This window comes from Odontesthes bonariensis, chromosome 8 (assembly GCF_027942865.1).
Source record: "Odontesthes bonariensis isolate fOdoBon6 chromosome 8, fOdoBon6.hap1, whole genome shotgun sequence".
Taxonomy (NCBI): domain Eukaryota; kingdom Metazoa; phylum Chordata; class Actinopteri; order Atheriniformes; family Atherinopsidae; genus Odontesthes; species Odontesthes bonariensis.
In genome coordinates, this window is record NC_134513.1 from 28,702,934 (window position 1) to 28,724,875 (window position 21,942).

Consider the following 21,942-nt stretch of genomic DNA (forward strand, 5'->3'; position numbering starts at 1 on the left):
CTGAAAATAACACAGAGCAACAAATCACATTTTTACATGTGGATTCATATTTTTACATATCACTCAAAAGTGTAAAAATATTCCTTGAGTTATGAAAAAAGACTTATTCATTGCTGTCCTGCTAAACATTTTTTACAGAAGTGAGATATTCTGATCACATTAATTAACAAATAAAAAAAGATACAGATACTGATGAATATTTTGAATCAGCAGCACATTAAAGCTATTGATCCACTGATAAGACCAGACATACCCTAACTCAGTCATTGTATAAATGAATCATTATTCTATCAATCCTAAATTATATTCTCTCCTATAAAATAAGGATGAAATCCCAGAGCGGGATGTTTCAAACAGGATTAAAGCTAAAGTGTCTAAAGACTCAAGAGACTCACTCCAGAACAAGAAATCTTTCCACAGAGCAAAGTGTTTTCTCTATAAAGGCTACTTTCAGCTCCTTTATAGTAACATCACTATATTTTCAGTGCTTCCAGAACATTATATTCTTATGGTTGTCTGAATAAAGTTTAACATACTTACATTTTGTCTCGTGTGAAAATTCCACAGATATAACACAGCACATCTTTTACATGTTCAGAAGTGTTTTTATGGAGGTGGGAAGAGGTGTAGGGTGGCGTTATTGTCCAAGCGCTTTTCACCTTTCAACTTTGCTCAGTGTTGCAGTATGTTTGGGTGAGATGTGAATAAAGACATGGTTATATTTTGGCATCATGCTTTGTTAAACAACTAAAAATTTTCCACCATTATGATGTTTTTGATATGAGGTCAAATGTATCCGTTGTGTGTTGACTGGGCCCTAAAAGCACAAACTCCGTAAGTTTGAACATTTGTTTAACAGAAACAATTAAAAAATGTATTGATTTTCAGCATTTCCATTGACCAACTATTCAGAAAATATAAATAAATGTTCAGTTCCATACCAGCAAGAGGAAAAAGGCATGTTTATCATTGTGTTTACCTTTTCCTCTGCGTTACACTTTTTAATCATTTGGGAGATGAAGATACAAATCTTTTAATCCATTCATCATTTTTTATAGCTGCTTTATCCAATCCAGGGTCTCAGGTGGCTGGAGCCTATCCCAGCTGTCATTGGGCATTAGGCGGGGTGCACCTTGGACAGGTCCATCACTCTATTAGTCCATAAGTCCATTACACTTGACTTATAAACACGTTATTTATCTATTTATAATAATCATCATCAGAGAGTTCCAACTCCCTGTTGGAGTCAGTCAGAGCATTTCCATAGAGAGCCACTTTGCATCAGCAGCACCATGCTCCAGTGCTCTGGGAGACTTTATAGTCCTGAGAGTTGAACACTGGATGACTGACAGCTGACCTTCATGACACCAGAAGCCACAGAAATCCTCCTCATCAGAAACATGACTTTGATCTGCGTCCTCATCTGGACTCTCCTCTGCTGCTGCTTCACAGGTAAAGTCCAGAGAATCAAACTCCTCTCCTCTATGAACATCCGTCCCTCTGAAATGAAGCCGACAAAAGCATGAAGCTGCTTTATGTTTTTGTCTCTGTATCCTCAGAGTCCAGAGGTCAGGTCACAGTGACTCAGGCTGGAGCAGTGAGCTCTGCTGTGGGAGGCTCCGCCACCATCACATGTAAAACCAGTCAGAGTGTTCATGGCTCCAACCATTTAGCCTGGTACCAACAGAGAGATGCAGAAACTCCCAAACTGCTCTTTTACTATGTTGGAAGTCGAGTATCAGGGACTCCAGGTCGTTTCACAGATGGTGGATCAAACTCTGACTTCACTCTGACCATCAGTGGAGTTCAGGCTGAAGATGCTGCAGTTTATTACTGTCAGAGTTTCCATGTTATCAACAGTCAGTATGTGTTCACACAGTGAAAAACAGTCGTACAAAAACCTCCCTCAGTCAGCCTGAACAGAAACTGAACCGACAGCTGCAGAGACTGATACAGTTCACTGAGGACACACACACACAATTCTGTGAAGCAAAATAGATATTACTTAAATTATTAATCATCTATAAATATTTTATTGCTTCCTTTCTTATCTGACTGATTTAAAAAACGTGAGGCAAGAACATGTGAAAATCCATAAAAAAATTGTTCATGACCTCTGACCTCACCATCACTTACCATCATCTCAGTTATATCCAGTTAGAAAAGCATGAATGCACTCCTCAGTTATCCCCATTTTCATAAATGAATGACTGGATGTTCCAGAAGAAAAGTTTAAATCTTCCTATTCAACAGTACATTGATTTAGATCAATAAATATATGTTTATTTACTTAAAAAAAAAAAAATCAAATCATGAATAATGAATATGTTTTATTTTTAAAAAGTACCTGCAAACAGTTGAAAATCTGTTTTCCATTTTCTTTACCTGTTTAATCCCACTCAGCTCAGAGTCTGGGGTGGGGCTGCCTATATATATATATATGTGTGTGTGTGTGTGTGTGTGTGTGCGTGTATATTTATTTATACACGTTCAAAAATGTCTGAAAAACCAGCTATCTACTTTTTTTTTCTCAGGTCCATTCATTAACTGTTGTGTCCTTTCATTGATCCTTATGAGTAGAAGAAAACAGCCAATTAATCACTGAAATACTGCTGATCAGATAGCAGTTTCTGAGAGAATTGTTGGTAATAATGTCCATATGAAAGATTGTTAGAATCAAGCTGGTAATACTCCATCTGTTCTATTTAATTTATTATACACATAAATGACATAAACTGTTGTTGTAAAGCCACAGTATCAGAGTAAGTTTGAGATACCTTCTTTATCTTATAATGTAAAGAAACAAAGTTTATAACAGAGCACAAGCAAAGGAGCACATATGAGGTACACTCTTAAACACATTTCTTTGTTTTCTTATCATTTTTAACAGCAGCTCTGACCTCCTTTACATCACACAGTTTAAAGGAGACGGTGTCATGTCACTCTGAAGGAACAGTCAGTGTTACACTGTCATCTACTGCTGTTAAAAAAGGCAGTTAAAGCCATTCCCCTGTGGATTTCATTGATCTATCATCCTCATCAGTATATAAACATATGACAGCAGGGATTCTTGTGATATCTGTAAGCCTCATAATAATACAGAACACTACTGATGACTTCTACATGAGGTCCCAAATGCACTTCAGTAACAGAGAGCTTCCTTCAGTGGTGTGAAAAAACGAGTTGGTCCTTCACTAAAAGGCTTCAGTAAAGTTAATGTTAACAAATCTGAAGCAAAGTCATAAAAGTCTAAATAAAAGTCAAACTGAATAAAGGTTTTATTGCTTTAAGTCTTATTCTGACTGATGGTCTGACTGTTATATAAACAGTGTGGCAAAGAAAAAAGTCATTTGATGAATGGAGCCATAATTAAAGAAATCTTTATTGATTTGAAACATGAAAGATCAACAACAGAAACAAAATTGTTAATGTTGATGCATTTATTGACAGAAAGAAAGACAGAATACACAGTGAGACTTGAAAGAGATTAAAACCAGTTTCAGAGTCCCAGTGAGTCAGGTCAGGACTGGGAACACTGGTCTCTCCTCACTGTCTCTGAGACTGGAGTCTGGGAGGCCTGGGTGGCCTCACAGGTCACAGAGCTGGCCTTCTCCCACAGGTCTGCAGGGAGCCTCAGGGTGCTGCTCCAGCTGTAGAGGCCGTCCTTCTGCAGCACCCCGGGGCTCCTGCTCTCCTCCAGGCTGCTGCTGCTGCTGCTGCCGTCCACCTTCCAGGACAGACTCCAGTCTGAGGGGAAGCCCTTGTTGGCCAGACACATTAAAGTGGCCTTCCCTTTCTTCAGCTCTTCACTGGAAGGGGTTAACATTGTCAGGGTGGGAGGGGCATTACCTAGGAGACACCAATCAGCTTAGAGCACAGAAGCCATACAGCTGTCAAACACCAGACACTTGAACACCTTTACTCTGAGAAAGAAGATTTTCTCCTTTAAGGAGTTTCAGTCACAAGTTTCCTTCTGCTCCAACAGTCTCTCACACCTTGTTTCACTTCCCTATCAGAAACCTCTCATGCATGTCAGCAAAGACAGAATAATCACACATTTTCTATTAAAATGTCAAAGAAGTCCTAAAACATCACTAAAGCATGTTTCCTGGTATTCAACAATCTTAACATTACACATGCAGTATTTAGTTTAAAACTGAAAAATAGAAAAAATAAGTGAGAACAATCAAACAAGTTTCAAGTAAACATGAGCCAGAATTCAGAGAATTATTCACATGGTTTCAAACTCTAAGCAAACCGAATAAAGAGACAACAGTTATGGTGTTGGAAACCTGAAAACTATCCTAAGAAGTGAACACGCTTCATCTTTCCTTCACATCAAGCGGTTTGAATTTATGTCTAAAATGAACGTTGTTCCAACATTTTGACTCAGGTCTCACTTCAACTGCATGACAGAAGAGCAGACTCAAATATATGAAAACTGAAACTATTGGAAAAAGACAGATTTTTCATCCTTCAACATTAGAAATAAGACATTTTAAAGACTAATTAACAACATCCTGTTGAATTTGTAATGTAATATAAACTTACTTCCAACATCCAGTCTGGTTCCTCCACCGAACGTGTACCACAGTGATACAAACTCAGTGAGCCGCCGTACAAAAACCTCTGACTGCACAGAGACACGGCTCTCTGACTCTGAGATAAACAAAGTTACTCAACAAAAAAATCATGAGTTTATGAGTTGATATCAAATAAAAATATATGAACATATAACACATAATAACGCTGTGTATTATTTAATTTAGCATTTACAATTCATGACTTAAATCATCTTTATATTCATCAACGTTTTAGACTAATGATAATCTATTTTACTAAATAATAAATACTCTGGCAAGATATGAAAGATTCAGACAGTCTAATTTACTGGTAGATCTCTGTTGCAATGATCCTACAAATTAGCACTTATCAAACTTATTGATCCACTGATAAACAGCATCGTGGAAATGATCTAAGTCCCTGTTGAAGTTAGTCAGAGACTTTCCAATAAAAATCCTGAAGAACCATTGACTGAATGATCAATAGGAAATCTGCTCATCCCCTAATACCATCCATTCCTCCATTTTCTATTTCTGCTTGATATACTTCAGGGATGAAATTCCCAAAAGTGTTAAAAATTGGCTTTATTCTTAGACTTCATGTATTCATATTCTGTAGTTCACTAAATAATCCATCTTCCTAGTTTGTACGTTACACTCTGCTCATACAACGCAATGTATGTCCAACACTTTAAGATGATGTAGCGGGATAAAATAACTGGGTCAGATAAAGCGTCTCTTAGGACAGATAGGTCTGGTACAGTAGATACAGCTACTGTATCTACTGTATGTGTGTGAAACAACACTCACACACACACATCGCTTATCACATCCAAAGAACATGACAAAGACGGTGAATGGCGTGCTCACAACATGAGTAAATATTCAATGATGCGTCGTCAAATGTAGGTACAACCTCTGAGATAAGGGTGAACATAAATATGAAATGTTTCCAGATCTCGGGACTTGGTCGGACGGATTTCATGCGAGAACTCTGTCTCTCCAAGTCCAGCGCTGATACTTGACCTGTGACCTCCAATAAATACTTTGTTTAACTTAAGACTGCTCCAACTGGTTCTTGGGCTTCTAATAAAAGAATCGGATCTAACAGCTGGTGCCGCGACCCCGTGAATTGGACTGACTCCGAGGAAGGACTGCCGGAGCTGATTGAGGGGGTCACTTTGTTCAGACAATTCGAGGCGCCCGAGAAAATAAGGTGAGCAGAAAAACCTCTTATATATGAATATATGTAAAATTTCTGCACATTGGACAAGCTAAATTAAGTTGTCTGAATTAAGATGTCCCCTGATCAGTAAAAATCAAAGCATAAATTTACTGTTTGTTTGGTTTATTGAGTGGTCACACGTAAAGTATAAAAACACATCGTCTCACATAGGGAAAGAACATAAGTGTCCTGCAAAAAGTTTAATTCGAACAAATAGAAGAAACCGTGTGAGAAGTTATCTTCTAAATTGTTATCCTCATGGGAAGGGTCCGTAAAAACGTCCGCAGTTGGGTGGTTAGACAAGAAGAATAAAGTGTTATCCTCATGGGAAGGGTCTGTAAACTTATCCACAGTGGTGGTCAGACTGACAAATCATAAAGGACACAGGGCAAGAGTTTGTTATTTTTAATGAAACTGTGGGGGTGGTTCGCCATTTGAAGAGATTTTTGCTGTGACAGAAAACAGATCTCGAGTGGCTTGTGCATTTTGGGGTTGGAATAGAAAAAGGGGGGAAGTAAGATAGGGTGTTTCAGAAATTGGTGAAGTAAAACGAGTGGTGGACTGGGAAATGACCCCAAGCGAATCAAGCGCACAGGAGTTTTAGAACTTGCTAAACTAAGCTTCTTGATACGGGTCCTACCACTCGGGCACTGAGCCCTTCACCCATTCTGACTAACACGTGTAATAATATCTAAATATGTCACAAACAATGATCAATGAGTGGAAAACATGTGAACCCGGCTCTTTGGGGTCGGTACTATTTGACACCTTGACGAGATGGAAAAAAAAGGTCCCAAAAGAAGAAGAAAAAAAGGGGACTGATAGGTTTGTAGAGTGGACTAGAGAGATGCAAAAAAGAGGAATGTTTGGAGGATGTTGGGAGGGGGCTTTGCCGAAGCTGAGTGAGTTCAGTATCTTCTTAAAACAAGCAACCGGAAGTAAAGAACAAGCAGCAACAACACAGCTAAAAGAGGCAGGCATACTGCAAAGAGCGAGAGCAGATAGAGAAGAAAAAAAGGCATCAATATTTCTCGCGGACTGTCAGTGTTTTTTAGGTGAAGTTGAATTCTCTTGTCAGACACAGTCTTCCGCACAAATACAGCACCTCATGCCAGCAGGGCCGCAATCTTCTCCAGGGACACATCATGTCACACAAAAAGATAAGATACCTCTACACAACATAACGGCAACCGAGGAGAATAAGACAACACTGTCTTCTCCTCCTCCTTATGCTGAGGCCCGCAGGCTATTGGACGCTCTCCAGAAACAGATGCCTCAAACTGAACCAATTAAGTCAGAGGCACTAACCAACACTACACCTCCCATGATGGGTAATTTAGTGGTTGTTAAAAATGGCATACTGCAAACAGCTCCATTCCCAGGAGATACTAACTCTCAAACACAAGCAAAAGAGTATCTGAACGTAACGACACGACAGAGCACTAATCCATTCACCACCAGAACTCTGGAACCTCCGGCCTCAGAACATTCAAGTGATTCATTTGTAACCCGATCATGGGCTACACCATCTGAACCTGTCTACATAAATAGATCAGGGGATGCACATGGTGGTCCCACAGTACGTGACCTGACGTCCATATTTGAGCAAAGAAAACCGATTGAACAGGCAAATCAGATTGACCGGTCACAAAGTCGGGATCTGCCACATGTCCCTGCTCAGAAACTGAGTAGTGGCAATATTCACTCTTGTACAGACACCCGTCGGAATTATCATCAGATGCCATTGATAACGGCGACTACTAGTGATAGTCGCATTACCACCACATATAATCCATTCTCCTTGCAGGACACTGCAATGATTAAATCCCAGTTACCAGACATAAATAAAGGGGGGGCACCATGGATTAAGGCATTCTTGGGAGCATGTGCTGGAATAGTCCCAGCCCTGGGTGATTTCAGACGAGTATTTGCCTCATGCACGTCATTGGGCATGTTGACAGAAATTGAACGACTCTGCCGAACTGATCTGGACCCAGACAGTTAGCCCCTCCAGCAGCTTGTATATTTACTCTGGCCACAGATACGAGAGAAGTTCCCTATACATATGAGATCAGCGGAACTGTGCCGAATTCCACCTAATAGAAATGAGAGAGGGACAGCTTATTTGCTCCGGGTAAGAGAATTATGGCAGGATAGAACTGGCGAGGATCCAGCCATAAGTGACACCATTGAGATGCTGTTTAGAGGAGCAGTGGAAGCTTCACTCACTCCCTGTGTGCAATCTACGCTGAAAAAGGTGGTCGGACTAGCAAGCTTGACATATGCATTATGGGCTGCCCACGTCACTCAATACATTGATAATGAAATGGAAGAGCAGGAACAGGACAGAACAGAGTTGGTTTCCCTTCAGGCACAAGTGGCAAAATCACAACTTAGAGACATGAGAGACAAAATAGAAAAAGAAAAAATCAACAGAGTCGGAGGCTGGGCCTAAGGGTTCTAACTAAAGATCAGCTGTGCAGCAGCATCATAGTAAATAATGAATCACACAGATTAAAAGCTCCAACAGATAACTGATAACCTCCAAGCTGCTCCATAATGTTATTAGTTGTTCTCTTTGTCATAAAATACTATCACCCTAAGAGTGTCTCATCTCAATCCTGCTTCTTCTTCTCTCATTCAGCCTGAGAGCAAGGACAGTCCAAACAATAAGTTTATCTACAGACTCTGAGTGATCATTGGCCGGTACTTTAAGAGTACAAGAACTACATCTAGTTATTTTAACATGAATATGATTAGGAGAGATACCAAAGTACTTAGATAAACTGAAAACAGCTTTTCAATGCAAGAATCGCAGTGAAGAGATAAGAAGCAATACAATGTCCAAAATAAATCCAGGAAAACAAGACATTCATACAAGTTGTTGCTGAAATAAGATTTACACAAGCAGAGCGTTCAGAATATTTCCTCCTTTGATTGAAAAAGCTGTTGGAACAAAACAAATGTTCTACAAAGTGAGACTTTATGATTTCCACCTGAAGCAGGACTGAGATCAGACAGTCAGACCATGTGACATAGGTTGAACAATCAGGATTTAACAGCAAGGCCAGACAGTCAGATGTCAAACAGCCGGTTATCATCTTAAAGCAGTAAAGGTTAGCCGTTATTGTTTTAGAGATCATATTAACATAACTCCAAAAAGTTAGCTGATCTAAATAGGCCTCCTCTGCCTCTCTTCACCAATTCTGAGTTGCTAGTGATCAATATCCATATACCATTTAACTATTTAACTGCAGCAGATCTATGAAACAATTAAAATGCTCTCTTAACAAAGCAGCAAAGTGCTTTATAGAGAGGTTTAAAATAGGTTAGATTATTAGGATATTAACAAAAACACAACAAAAGGCGCTACAGGCAGATACCACCAATAGCTTTCTTAAAGAGGAAAACTACAGCTGCAGTGAGACTGATTCATAACAAGACAAGATAAGTTTTGTTTTTATGACGCATTCAAAAACAGCCAGTGACCAGAGAGCCATACAAGAGAAACAATATATCAACACGATTAGCAGTTTCTAATCCTGCAGATAAATGATAATTGAATTAAACAGTATAGCATTGGATAGAATGGATGAAATATAAATAAAATTATGTTTACAGTTAAAGAGATGCCACTCAACCATAGTAACAAACTGAGAATTTTAGAACATTTTAAATAATTAGAGGTCTGAGCCGCTCTGATTGGAAAAGGAAGATTAATCCGTTTATAAGAAAAGTTTTTGTGAGCTCAGCCGGCGCCCTGTTAAACACCTACATCAACTCAAGCAGCAGCTGCTCCATCTGGAAGGCAAGACAATGTAAAAGAGAAATAAGTCATTAAATGGCTTACAAGAGAAATTATTCCAATATTTGGGGTACCAGAAGTGATAAGATCAGACAATGGTACTCACTTCTCTTATGAAGAACCAAGAGAAATGGAACAGATGTTTGGAACTGGACATAAGCTCGGTGAAGTCTATCCCCCAGCTTCACAAGGACGAGTGGAAAGAGCAAATAAGAACCATCAAAAAGGCCCAACAAACTCTGTGCAGACAAAAAGTTAACTTGGGCTGAAACTCTCCCTATGATGTTAATTAACCTGAGATTTACTCCAGATGCCACCATGAATGTTGTCAGGTTGTCCCACATGAGGGCTGGACAGGGAGAAAAGACTCTGTCCATTTACTACTGCGCAAGGGAGTAACTTTGATTTTGACATTGGTGGGGACATAAAAGTGCAGTTTTTTTTTTTTTTTTTTGCATTACCAATCATAAGTTAATGGCATGCAGATGCTATATGTTAACGAGCCATCCTAATTTTTAGGGAGTTGGTCTTTAAATCACAGGGTTGCAAGCTCAAATCCCACGATTAGGCTACCTCTGTTTACACCTGGAGTGACCTTGAGCAAAACAACTAACCCAACAATTCTCCAGAGACTGTAACCAATAATGTGTTCTTATAAGTCGCTTTGGATAAAAAAAAGTCAGCTAAGTGTTATGCAATGTAACTCATATAATGCAGGGTATCTGCACATTTTTTAATCAACAAATTTAATGACTTTTAAGACCTTTTTAAGACCTCTAAGAATAAAAATGAAGACCATTACCGCGGCAAAAATATATATAAAAACTACACTCTAGGCTGTTCGGTGTTGAAAAAAGTCCAGTGTGAAATGTGTGCTTCAGTGATACTGAATCAGTGTGTCAACATGATCGCATAAGATTTGAACGCACAAGGGAACACCACACACTACAGCACAATCGTGCCCAATTGTCACACCTCTGCGAAGGAGCGTGTTTTCGCTGCCATTTGTCTGTCTGTTTGTCTGAGGCTCTGAGCAAAATAAATCCATAATTGAACCTAATTTTCGAGTTATGTCTACTGTGCTTTTACAGCTAGCAAAACGATTTTACTACCCAAGTTAACTTAAACCAGAGCTTTGGACAACTCACGTGAAGCACAGACTGGTTTATGCAATAGTCAGCTGTCCATATATGGACTGTGACTTTGCAGCATAAACCACACGACAAAATCAAATTTCCTTCGGGATTAATAAAGTATCTCCAATCTAATCAAATAAATAAAAACGAGCACAGACCGCTCATACAGTCAATGGCACGTACCCATAGAAAAAATACACACTCTCACACACATCATACAACCTGACTATCGACTGCTAACAACCATGATCAGTAACCTACACAAACCCAGACACATAATGGCTCGGCGGCCAGCAATCGGATAAACCAATGAAGTGAATCAATCCTGTGAAAGAATGAAAACAAGTGAATGAAACCTGCACTCACCCATTATGAAGTTAACTCTGCCAGCCCCATACTCTTGCCCCTGCTCAGCCAACTCCTTGACGTCAGGTATGTTTGGTAACGTTACTGCGGCTAGCATTAGCAACTAGGCTGCTAGGCTTGCTAAATCGGTAAGCATTAGGCTACAGAAGAAAGCTAGTCTTTTTAGCTACGTTATATTATCATCTTTCTTCTCGGGTATAAATTAACCTTTGTTTACGGCCACTGGCCCTAACCTGACGCGCTAGCTGTCAAATCACCGGAAGTTTTCACCGGAAGTACTGGCGCACACACAAAACGTCAGCGGTCGCCATATTGTGCACAGAGCGATAGAAAATCGTCTCTCCAGACATATCTTTCTTTCATTTCGCCCAGATGAAATTTAATGCCACTCTTCGAAAATCGGCGAAATTTAAGACATTTTAAGACCTTAAAAAAGTATTTTTTATTTAAGACTTTTTAATACTTTTTAAGGATCCGCGGAGACCCTGAGTAGGGGGCTGAATATTGGTAGGGACGTGACCCTAGCGTCCCTACCCAAAATTACGCCCTTGCTACTGCACCAACAGGCTCACCCCCTGTTCTACGACAGTATGAAAACTTGTGTGAATAAGTGAAACAACTGAATAACACGGTGATGAGTATATCTCAACAGGTTACAGAAATGCTCACTAAGGAACAGGACCGCCATAATTCACCTGTTGAAGTAGGAAACTGGGTCCTAAAGAAAGTCAACAAACGTGACTGGTCCTCTCCTCTGTGGACGGGACCAAACAAGGTAGCTGCAGCTACATCGGATTGTGTAAAGGTATGGTTGATAGGAGACAGACTGAGTAACTGGAGCCACAAGACTCGCTGTACTCATGCTCCAGATCCCACCGAAAGAACACTGACTGAGGAACCTCACCTACTGACAAAGACTGCATCACTGGGACTAAAACTCTGAACAGACCACTGACGATGAAAGAGAAGAAAACACTGCGTTGGAGACTAGACTGTAGTACCACAGTGGCAGTAACATCAATGGTTACAATCACTGCAATGCTCATTTTCATTCTCCGCCTGGGGTGGGAGAGTCAAACATGAAAAGCTCAATAGGCAAGTTTCTGATTCAACTGGAGCCGGAAAAAACTTAATGCTAACCACTAACATTTCTGTCCTGCAGCAGAGAACAGCACAGGAGCAGAAACTGCAGCGGAGCTGTTAGGCAATTAATTACTTCTCAAGTTTTCCCAACAAAATTCTGTGTGTGTTTTTGTCTTCTTTTGTCTTTGTTTTGTGTTGTGTCTCTGTGTTGATGTGTTCTCTAAATGATTTGAAGTTTTTCCACAGCAAAAGGAAATTGATGGTACTGAATTCTGCAGGAACGCTGCACAGCATTGAGTATTTATATGAGCACACAAGGGTTATATCAACTGGCCAGTTGTTTTGTTTTGGGTTATTTTTTTTTCATTATTGGTATTTTATTTTTATTTTTTGTTTTATTTTATTTGGTTGTTTTGGTTTTGGTTTGGGGGACATAAGGAAATGATGAATTGGGCACTAGGACTAAACCTGTGCCCAGTAGTGAGGACAAGAAAGACATGTCCTGAGTATAAGATACAGGGCAAATGAAAATTGCTCTGGTGTGCTGCATGATTTGTTCTCCGACTAATTATTAATCCACAGATTCAGAACCACTACAGGACTCACAGCCAAGCAACGGACAGGGAGTCCATCTGAAATTCTGGAAGGCCGTGCCCATCATGCCAAGATGATGGTTGAACAAGCACACAATCTTCAAGCACTGTCAACATAACACAGCGGAAATTCTCTCTTGAAATTGTCCTAAAAACAAGATTAGTTAGGGAAGAGGGATGCTGAAGATCCCTCAGGAAGTGACGTACTGGTGACCTCTCCTTCCAAGATTAGGTCCGGATCAGAATGCTGAACAGACGTTCAGCCATGAGGAGAACCAAGCACCAAGCAATGACAGGATTGGACCAGAAGAGACTACACGACTCATCACGTGGACATAAAAAAAAAAAAAAAAAAAATTGTATTTGTTCATATGTTTTATTTCATGTAATTATTAAGCTGATTAATCATTTTTTGGGTATAAGTCAACCAATCATTAGTATAACCATTGCCAGCGAGGTGACTCGGCTGTTTGGCGCGGGACCTTAGACTTTGAAAGGTGATGAGGTGGTCGGTCGCCAAGTGGAAACGGGGCCATAGGGGAATTTTTCCCGGTTCAGCATTCGGGTTTTCGCTCCTATTCGCTGCAAAGGGTTGACAAGCCTGCTGGTAATGTTAATTGCCTTATGCACTGTTTGAGTTCCAAGATGTTAGAAATTTTTTGTAGCTTCGTTATTTATTATTATGTGTTATGATGGTGCTTATGGGTGAGCAGGGCCTTGACACTGCTCAAACCACATATAGTTTTCCACACAGAAGATGGGTTCGGGGCCACATACACACAGAATAATATAAATTTTTATCCTTGCATACACGTAGAGGCGTGACACTTATAGTTTTTAAGAAATGTGCTCATTTGCAGAGTTATAATCAGTGAGTTATGAAGGTCTTAACCCTCTCGGAAAGAGGTTCTGTTCCAAGCAAAATGAGGGAATACTCCTGATAGAAAAGTTTTTGCTAACGCATTAGAATTGTTTATTATTATTATTGTTTATTATTTTCCACATGCCTGTGCAATGAAGACTTGCTTGCTGCTGATAACGCAATGAAGAACAGCTTACACATTGATGCTTACATAATGATGACAAAAAATCTCCTCTGGTTGTGCTGCACCTTAAATTGGTCGCAGACTTGCAGTTTGGGGCCCTGCCAGGTTGGCTGCCGCTAACAGGGGTGACAATACAGAATATAACACTCCTACCTCATTTTAAGGTTGACATGATGAAATCATGCCAAGAGGGGGAATGTTATAAATTGGCTTTATTCTTAGACTTTATGTATTCATATTCTGTAGTTCTCTAGATAATCTATGTTCCTAGTTTGTACGTTACACTCTGCTCATACAACGCAAATGTATGTCCAACACTTTAAGATGACGTAGCGGGATAAAAATAACTAGGTCAGATAAAGCGTCTCTTAGGACAGATAGGTCTGGTACAGTAGGTGCACGCCTGAAACAACACTCACACACACACATCGCTTATCACATCCAAAGAACATGACAAAGACGGTGGATGGCCTGCTCACAGCATGAGTAAATATTCAATGATGCGTCGTCAAATGTAGGTACAACCTCTGAGATGAGGGTGAACATAAATATGAAATGTTTCCAGATCTCGGGACTTGGTCGGACGGATTTCATGCGAGAACTCTGTCTCTCCAAGTCCAGCGCTGATTTTTGACCTGTGACCTCCAATAAACACTTTGTTTAACTTACGACTGCTCCAACTGGTTCTTGGGCTTCCAATATAAAGAATCGGATCTAAAAGACTCTTCAGTTAAAGTGATGGTCTGTTTTCTCATGTGCATTCTAAGTTCCTCCTCTACAAAGCAAGTGGGGAAGATTAGATTCCACAGTGCCGTACGACACAAAAAACGGGCCTCCCTCAAACTCAATCCAAGACGGACGGATGGATGGACGGCCAGCACCTGCCAGATCACCAAATGCTCCAAGTCCGCGGACAAAAACATTTTGTCCGACAATAGACCATGAAATTTCTCTTTTTCCGTATCATTCGTGGATGCCCATGTCATTTAATGACAAATAGCATTTGGCTTTGCTGCTCAAAATGTTATTAAGCACCGTGTTACACATCAAAGTATCAGAAAAACTTGATCATTCTTTTAGTTTTTAAAAGCCACAATGGTCCTAGAGCTGCTGGAAAGAGTTAAGCGAGCCCTTCTCTAAAGAGAAGTAGTAAATCTGCTGGCTGTAAAGTGTTATTTCAAATCAAGTGGTGCGCATAGGATGACTCGTTACAAACAAACGTCCTATTGAATTTGTGACAGGGCTCGATTAAATTCTATTCTTGTCATGTCATTGGAAAACAACATTAGAAATGTCTTTGGTTTACGCTACTCACAGTGCCAAAACCTGATTCCCTCATTCCCTGACCGGGAATCGAACCCGGGCCGCGGCGGTGAGAGCGCCGAATCCTAGCCACTAGACCATCAGGGACCCGAAAGCAGTGCACACGGTACAGGTTGCAAGACTGTGGTATCTCTTCCTAACTGGCAAATTAATTGGCATAGTGCATTGTACTGAAGTTGTGAACATTTTAGCCTTAGATGAAAGCAATTGTGCACATCTGGAGAATGAATCAAAGCAAGCACAAGTTTCACGCTTTAGACTTCTCTCTTATTTCAGGGAGAAATAGAAAGATTCCTGAGTAAGAGTGAGTGTGTCATAGCCCTGCAAGAAAAACAGTTGATAGATGACTAAATAAGGGTCTGTCAGGGCATTGGTGGTATAGTGGAGAGAATAGCTGCTTGCCAAGCAGTTGACCCGGGTTCGATTCCCGGCCAATGAATTCTCTGCTCCTTGTATAATTAGCTTTCAAATGTACCTTGCTATCTCTACCTCTGTTCAGACAATGGGTGGCTTGTAGGGAAAACACAGTCTCAAGCTAATGCACTCTTCAACCAAGGAAGCATTTCTTGCTATGACTCTTCAGTTAAAGTGATGGTCTGTTTTCTCATGTGCATTCTAAGTTCCTCCTCTACAAAGCAAGTGGGGAAGATTAGATTCCACAGTGCCGTACGACACAAAAAACGGGCCTCCCTCAAACTCAATCCAAGACGGACGGATGGATGGACGGCCAGCACCTGCCAGATCACCAAATGCTCCAAGTCCGCGGACAAAAACATTTTGTCCGACAATAGACCATGAAATTTCTCTTTTTCCGTATCATTCGTGGATGCCCATGTCATTTAATGACAAATGGCATTTGTCTTTGCTGCTCAAAATGTTATTAAGCATCGTGTTACACATCAAAGTATCAGAAAAACTTGATCGTTCTTTTAGTTTTTAAAAGCCACAATGGTCCTAGAGATGCTGGAAAGAGTTAAGCGAGCCCTTCTCTAAAGAGAAGTAGTAAATCTGCTGGCTGTAAAGTGTTATTTCTAATCAAGTGGTGCGCATAGGATGACTCCTTACAAACCAACGTCCTATTGAATTTGTGACAGGGCTCGATTAAATTGACATTCTTGTCATGTCATTGGAAAACAACAGCAGAAATGTCTTTGGTTTACGCTACTAACAGTGCCAAAACCTAGTTCCCTCATTCCCTGACCGGGAATCGAACCCGGGCCGCGGCGGTGAGAGCGCCGAATCCTAGCTAATAGACCATCAGGGACCCAAAAGCAGTGCACACGGTACAGGTTGCAAGACTGTGGTAAACTCTTCCTAACTGGCAAATTAATTGGCACAGTGCATTGTACTGAAGTTGTGAACATTTTAGCCTTAGATGAAAGCAATTGTGCACATCTGGAGAATGAATCCAAGCAAGCACAAGTTTCACGCTTTAGACTTCTCTCTTATTTCAGGGAGAAATAGAAAGATTCCTGAGTAAAAGTGAGTGTGTCATAGCCCTGTATGAAAAACAGTTGATAGATGACTAAATAAGGGTCTGTCAGGGCATTGGTGGTATAGTGGAGAGAATAGCTGCTTGCCAAGCAGTTGACCAGGGTTCGATTCCCGGCCAATGCATTCTCTGCTCCTTGTATAATCAGCTTTCAAATGTACCTTGCTATCTCTACCTCTGCTCAGACAATGGGTGGCTTGTAGGGGAAACACAGTCTCCAGCTTAATGCACTCTAGCAACTTTTCAACCAAGGAAGCATGTTTTGCTATGACTCTTCAGTTAAAGCACTGCTGCTCAATTTCAGCCATTTTCACAGTCATGATGGATGACAGAGTTCCATTCAGAGCCAACTTATTCCTGGTCTTAGTTTTATTGAGCCCCACCATGGAAAAAACCCTCTCTGCATCAGCATTTCAGGGCGGCAGAAATAATACCATTTGGCAATTGTAGATATCCTTGGGAATCTGCTCACACCTTTGAAAAAAATTAACCACGGAAGCCTAATTACACTCCTACATATTTTTCATTTTTCATTAAGTTGCTCATGTCAAAGGGTGTGTGCTGAATATTTAGGCCTACTACTCCAACGAACACTTTAATCGGCAGGTATTGGTCTTTTACAAAGAGTAGGAAAACTATGGTAACTAATAAAAGATTAAAATAAATGAAGATATGACCTGCTGATGATTCTGACGGTTCTCTTCCACCTCCAGCTCGTTTACAACTTCTGGACGCATTCAGAGCATAATAGTTGCATTCATGGTACGCGTGCTTGCAGCTGAAAGCTATTTCAGACCTCACCCGGCAACAAGAAATTCTGTTTTCTGATTGGCTGAGAAATTCCATTTTGTGATTTGCCGATGGGTTGCCAAATCAAGACAGCTGTACCAGAGCTATAGTTCTGAGCTGTACAGCGCACAGTAACCTGCCAGTGATTCGTTTATAGTATAGGCCATTAGAATTTCTGTGTGACGAAGTTGATCATTTCTCAGCGTGAGAAATGGCATGTGTGGCGTGTGAGCGTGTGAACTTGTTGAAATGCGTGTCTCACGCTCATTGCGTGAGACTTGAGAGCCCTGATAAAGTATTTTTATGAGCCCTGGATAGAAGCATTTTTGAACAGGGAAACATAACATCCTGTATTAATGTTAAGACCTTTATTTTATAAGCAAGACAGGAAGTGGTTCTGTGGTTGACCTGGAAGTGAAGGTGAGGATTAAAGGTTAAAGGAGCCAGCCAATGTTGAACGCCACGTGTGGTTCTTTTGTTTTCTTCAGTAAATAAAGTCAAGACGACCCTCTGTTACATTTTTAACTTTTTTATTAATTCATCTATAAAATACACGGCTTACATCATCTTATATACATTTTAAAGGCGCATTTTTACTTTTTATAATATTAAGGGGCTTTGGTAAAGGAAAGAAAATCTTTATGAAATACAAAAAATCTGGGTTTTACATTCATATATTTACATTTATGTATGAAATATTTTCTGAATAATACTATGTTATTGACCAGAAAGTCCCATTCACTATTAACCATCATAAGACCATAAATAATGTCTTTTAGGGAGAAGGGTTGGAGACGGATCCCCGTGTGCAGCCAGTCATGTACATCAATCCAGAATGTTGAAAACATACAATGAAAAAACAAGTGATCAGAAGTTTCATCCTCTCCACAAAACACACATCCATCCCATTCACAACCAAATCTCCGTCTCAGTAGCTCTCCGGATGGATATACACCATTTAGGATTTTAAAGTGAATTTCTTTTACTTTGGGATTAATGGGGAATTTTAAATATTTAGAACGCAACGAATATATGTCTTCTTTGGAGAAACTTTGTTTAATGGAGTTACGAAATGACAATAAAGGGTGCGTGACGTCATCAAATATCTTTCTAATTGTTTTTATTAGGAATCTTAATAGTCTTAAAATGACAATTTCCAACAAGAAGAAGTGGAACATTAGGAGTGATGTCAGTGGAATTGGAAACAATCCCTTGAATTAAATGTAAAGTAGGTTTAGGGATGGCTTTTATTATGGATACAAAGAAGTTTCGATTGATGATCAGATTATATTTGAGGCAAAAATGTTCATATGTCTACGTGACTTCCGCATTCCTTTCTTTCTTTGGAAGTCTGTGGGGGTGTCGCTGTCCAAGATGGCGGCCCCACGGCTCGTCAGCGCCAACAGACAGTAGCGGTACTATATAAGTAAGCCTATTATGAATATTAAAATACGCTGAATCAAGTGTCCCGTATCATGCCTACATATGACGTTTGCAGGAAAAAAAATCCGGTGAAAATCAGTTTAATATTCAGCGAGTTATGATTGATTAAATGCGCTGACACTTCATTGCGCCAGCCAGCCAGATTACACTGAGTGGAGCTGATGACCGGTCCAAGATGGCGGCCCCACGGCTCGTCTGCGCCAATAGACAGTAGCGGTCGATGCGGCGTCTATTCTTTACATGTCTATGTGTCTGTGCCATCTCCACTGCTCTTCATTCTGTACACCGATGAGTGCAGATCAACACACTCCAACTGTCACTTGGTTCAGTTTGCTGACGATACAGTTCGCCTGTCCCTCCTATCTGGCCCCTCCCTCCATCATGGACCCGCTCTTCAGCAGTTCATAGAGTGGTGTGACTCTTCCTGCCTGGAGCTGAATGTCAGCAAAACTAAGGAGATGGTTGTGACCTTCTCTAGCAGCCAAAGGGAACTGGCGGCGGCTGTCCCCACTATGATCCACGGTCCTCCGGTCGAGACAGTTGAGGAATAATTTTGTTTATGATGGTTATTTTGAAGGGGAAAAACAGTTGAGAATGCTAATTTATTTTATTTTGTACTAGCTTAGCATTTACAAATTATTTTTCTAAATAATTGGTTAGGAGAATGCCATGATATAGAATTATACCTTTTAGGTTCTGCACCAAAAGCGGCGTTTGCACTTTCTCTACTTTTTTAAAGTGGTGGGGACAAATCTGCTCATCAGACAAAGTGCCGGGGACGCGTCCCCACCGCATTAACACGTTTTATTTTTTTTTGAGGTCTTTTGTGCCTTTAATGGATAGGAAAGTTCAGACAGACAGGAAGCAGGGGCCGAGAGAGGGGGAACGCACATGACACTGACGTGATGAAGGAAGGTGAAATGCTGTTTCAAAAAGCCTTTCCTTTCAAGATACTTTTAATAATTTGAGGAACTAATGTTAGCTAAACCTTGGTCCAGCGCAGTGTTGGCCAGGGCTAGCGAGCTAAGCTAACGTTAGCTAGCTAGACAACTTCGCTAGGTAGCTAGAGGCCAAAGTCAACCACATAAAACAAACAAAAAAAATCGCTAAAATCATTAAAAAAGAGAACGTTTTATCGACCGAAACTTAACTTACCGTAGAAAGAAGAGACTTCGAAGACAAGTGTGACTGCAGTCTGAGTGCTGACTCTGAGTGTAAATCCAGAGTGATTCTCAGAACGACGGAGTTCTTTCACTATCAGGAAAGAACTGCAGGGGAAGTTCATTTTGATCAATTCTGAGTAAAATGAATAGTAACCCCTGTTAATTTACACCAACACAAAAAAAAAATAACACTGACACATTTGCTGCGCAGTGGAGCACTCCGGATGGGTGTCACTGTGGGCCCCTCCTCTCTCGCTTGGGAGTGTGAAGGGTGTGACAGAGATTTGGTCTGAAGGTCTCCATGGTAACCTCGGTTCTAATACGTCACAAAGAGCTCACAACATATGTGATGATAAGGCCTCAACGACACACGTCAATGCACCTCAATGTAAAACACGTGCATGACACGTGATTTATACGTCATAACACATCATTATACGTCAGAGGCGAAAGTTTATAAATAGGACCCAGAGATATCAACAGCTTTGTGTTGGGAGGTTGTGGCTCCCCTCCCTCAGGGAGCAGGTTGAGAGGCTGATGGCAGATGGGCGTTGAGTCTCGGCTGCCAGGACAGCAGTCAGGCTCTTTCCATGCGTACAGTATGAGGCTGTGGCTGGAAGCGTCTGCTCCGCACTCGCAAGTCAGGCTTGTGTTGTGGACAGGAGCCCCCGGAATTGGTTGCGTCTTGGTCTCGGTCCTCTCATGTCCTTCTGGTCCCTGAGTACGTCTTTTGTGTTAATTCCAAACACAATCATCTGAGGCTACAGCAGTGCCCGCTGTCACTGCCGTGCATTATTAGCCTCCATCACAACAGCTGGTCTCACTTTTCCATGGCAAGGAAACGAAACCAAATCATCACGGGTCCAACACATCACTTGTCCACTTCACTAGTGGGACCTGCTAGTAGGTTTTAAATGGGGAAAACCTGAGATCGGGTTTAAGTATTAAGTTAACCTGCTGAGTCTTGGAAATAACTCTAAAATAATTTTAACTCCTCGGCAGGAATATCTCTGCAGCTCTCTCATCCAGAGGATCTACAATCATGCATGTGTTTGTAACATAGCAGAGGGTGTATTCTTTCTAAAGTCAAGCATATTGCCTTTTGTGCACTCTGAGATGTTTAAAGCTCAGATTAATGTCAGAGCTGAGATTTAGAAACACGTGGAACATTCTGTATTTCCTCTTTTGTCTGTTGAGGAGCTGCTAAATATCAATAGTTCAGTATTTGTAGCACATGCTCGTGCACGTAAACACGTTATGTTTAGGTTTTATTTTGTACTGTAGCTATACATACTGTGAGCTACACCACAGCTGACTGCTTATACCTCATTATATAGTCATATACTGTATACATAGACAGCTTTGGTATTGCCCTTGAGTATAATCCAGGGTTTTATACCTAAAGCTATGCCATAAATCCACTATCAGTGGACTACACATACGAATTCACAGACCGACTTGGAATTATTAGGAAGTTTATTTCTAAGAGTTCTGTGTTGAAGCAGTGCTGCACACTTAGAAGACGGTACATTGGGTTTAATTCATTTTCATTTTCAATTCATTTTTATTTATATAGCGCCAAATACAACAAATGTCATCTCAAGGCACTTAGATAATAAAGTCCAATTCAAGCCAATTGGAATTCAATTAATTGTAATCATAATTATTCATAAAATAATCCAATTTGTTCATACAGAGCCAATTCAAAAACAATTTCCTAGCTAAGGAAACCAACAGATTGAACTGAAAACTTTTTGTTTTTCGGTCCAATCTCCCGTCCTGAGCGTGCCTGAGGCGACTGTGGAGAAACGACTCCCTTTTAACAGGAAGAAACCTCTGGCAGAACCAGACTCAGGAAGGGTGGCCATCCGCCTCGACCAGCTGGGGTTTGAGAAGACAGAGAGGGGGGGGGGGGG

At 40.7% G+C, this 21,942-nt stretch overlaps 1 non-coding gene and 1 pseudogene across 1 annotated transcript; one reads left to right on the forward strand and one right to left on the reverse strand.

Moving 5' to 3' along the window:
• The first annotated feature begins 1,250 nt into the window (after positions 1 to 1,250).
• LOC142385530 (immunoglobulin kappa light chain-like) overlaps positions 1,251 to 21,942 on the forward strand; it is a 158,116-nt pseudogene continuing 137,424 nt past the window's right edge.
• Positions 15,155 to 15,226, reverse strand: trnae-cuc (transfer RNA glutamic acid (anticodon CUC)). Its single transcript has one exon. It is a non-coding gene; the product is annotated as a tRNA-Glu (tRNA).